This window comes from Solea senegalensis, linkage group LG2, assembly GCF_019176455.1.
Source record: "Solea senegalensis isolate Sse05_10M linkage group LG2, IFAPA_SoseM_1, whole genome shotgun sequence".
In the NCBI taxonomy this organism is placed as follows: domain Eukaryota; kingdom Metazoa; phylum Chordata; class Actinopteri; order Pleuronectiformes; family Soleidae; genus Solea; species Solea senegalensis.
The window spans coordinates 16,370,788-16,373,826 of NC_058022.1; positions in this window are offsets into that span (position 1 = coordinate 16,370,788).

A 3,039-nucleotide genomic window follows, 5' to 3' on the forward strand; every position below is an offset into this window, starting at 1 on the left:
AAACAGTCTGGTCATTCTTCACTGACCTTTGACATCAACAAGGCTTTTTCACTGCTGCTCATTGGATATTTTCAAATGTTTGACCATTCTTTGTAACATCTATTCCCAGTAGATCAACAATTTAGGAATTACTCACTTGCCAATATGGCAGCAACAACCATGCTGTGTATCCATCATGGTATGGTTTGGTACAGTATGGTAAAGCTCTGGATCAGGCTTGCGTTTTGATTGAGAACAGTACCTCTACATGGTAGGCTGGGTGTGGGCTGTGCCCGATGGCTGTGTCATTGAGATACGTAACGTGGCGTCATATTTGCGCGACGGCAACGAACGACGAACGTGACACAGTAGACAACAACACTACAGACGACACTGGAGGACATCCAGTCGCTTTGTTTTCCTACTCGGTTTGTGGCTGTTTGTCTCAATCAAACATCAAGCTTTGTATGAGAATAGTACTGTACCAAACCCCACCTTAAATCAATGCTCTTCCCCATTCTATCTGCTCAGTTCAATCTCCATGTCTACATGCCTGAATGCACTGCATCGCTGCCATGTCATTGGCTAATTAGATAAACACGTTTGTGTACCTTCCATCGCTCGACTCACAGGTTCACGGTCATCTTCAGGAGTTAGCCGTAGGCAACTGGGCTTACTGGGTAAATGCTCCTTTATGTTTACAAGCTAGCTGAAAACGGTGTCTGTCTTCTGCTTGGTTTATGAGCAGAGAGACAGTATAGTGGTTTTTTTTTGGAAGTCAGAGTGATGCTAGACTGTAAAGGTGCAAGCAAACAATGAGTCAAACCGCTATAAATAGTGTAGCTGAGGGGAACTACAGAGTCAAGTGGTAATTCTCTGGTTTGTCACTACGACCGCTCCTCTTCCCCATTACATTAGCCACTTCTTATTGTTATTGTAATGAAATATTACGCTTACAACTGGTTTAATGCTCTATTTAGATGACGGGACACATGACATACCTGTAAATGAAAGATAGTTGACTGTGCCACTGCCTACTATGTTTCTTACATAAACAGCTGAAGTGGTTTGTAGTGGCAGTAAAATCAGTGACTGAATTATGCTGAGAGGCAGGTTTTATTGTTTTGTTTTGAGTGAACAAATGAATGAATGAATGAATGAATGAAGCAAACCATTTAACATCAGACTGACAGGGTTTTCTGTGCAGTGTTTTAGAAACACCAGGAGCTTTTAGAGAGCCTTTGGCTGCCCGAGGCCAAATGGATCTGGGGGTTGCTGGACCCATGTAATTGCCTGCTTTGCCTGCTGTAGCAAGGCCCCCGAGAAAGAATTCATCACAGAAGGATCACGTCTGTGGTTTAATCTGTGCATTTATTTTTTTTCTCACACTCTATTCCCATTTCCTCCTTCAATAGGGCCAACTCTTCAATGCGGCAAAAGTGCTATTAAGTGAATCTCACAAAGTATTTACATGAATAATTAACACTTGCATTAATCTTACAACATCGCCGCTGCATGAATTTTAGATAAGCGTGAGTGGACATTAGTGGTGATTTAAATTTTTTTCTACCATACCCACAAAAAAACACTATCCTTCTTTCAAAACACAAGAATGAGTCACTTTTACTTTTTTCCTCTCAATGTAGTTTCAGTTTGTTACCTGATTTGAAATGGAACTACAGTAGTCTACAGTAGTTTGTGCACTTGTGTTTCAGATAAGCTTAATGATTTCGCTGATTGATGGCATGTTCATAAATATCTCTCAGGTCATGTATCCCTGAGAGAGACACGCACAAGCCTGCTTGGTCCCTCTTCTCTGAACCCTGGCATCAACAAAGTGTTTTCACCCAGTGAAGTATCGCTCACTGGATATGTTCTCCTTTTCGGACTATTATCTGTAAACCTTAGAGATGGATGTGCACGGATATCCAGCAGTTAATGAAATACGTAGATGAACGGTGATGTGCCAAAACCATGCCTTGTTCAAAGTCAGTAAAATCACCTTTCTTCCCTATTCTGATGTTCGGTTTGAAGAACCGTTCCTAAAAAAGTGGCTGGTGAATTAATGTGTGTAATATTGGATTATGAATTATGTTTTGACATTTTGCATTTTGCCTGTGCTACTTTAAACTGTAGGCAGACGTCAAATGTGCTGGATGTATTTAAGCCCCCCTAAAACTTCTGCAAAGCCACTTATTTGAATAATTTATAGCCTACATTGTACATATTCACATTTACAATGGCTAGCAAGGTTAATTTCTGCTTGTTGTTTTACTACATTAGTTGTTGCTGTAATCAGGACAGTGACCAGTGACTGGTAATACATCAGTTGTAATAAGGTCATTGGCTTTAATGACTAATTTGACTAATTATTTATCTCCTAATCATTGCTATGGAGTAGTTGCAGACGCAATATCTTCTCTGGATATTGAAATGGTGTGTTTTTACTCGCTGCAGTATGTACGTATGAAAAAGAACTGAATGTTTGCTGGGATGACTTGATTACACAAAGCAGTACAATCATCAGTTCATCACTGATAAAACTTTTTTTTAATAAAACTTCTCATCATGTCATTAAAAGTCTTACTCAGCCCTTGACTTAGTCTTCCTTCTGAAATGTATCCCTAATTTAACATGTCATTATCCTTTGTCTGAATTAATGAATCACTGAATGGCATCAAGGCAGAATACATGAATAATTGAGTGAGTGAATGAATGAATTCTGCCATAATTGTGTGTGCCTTTATGTGTGCAATCCACGACTATAACCAGTTTGACATGTACACAGATGTATATGTATACAATACACATATTGTATACATATATACGTATACATATCCATATAAGTTAGGCCCTACATCATATTTATAACATTTGTACTCAAGATTTAACACTGGACCAGTGGTGACGCAAACAATTCCTGAATAAATAAACATCATTCATGTTCACAGCGCAGTTGTCGTGTCTGATTGAGACACTACCCACCACCAGCACACCTTCATTGCACATACTGTTTAATGAAATGTTGTCAGATGATGAACGACTGCTTCCTGTTTGCTC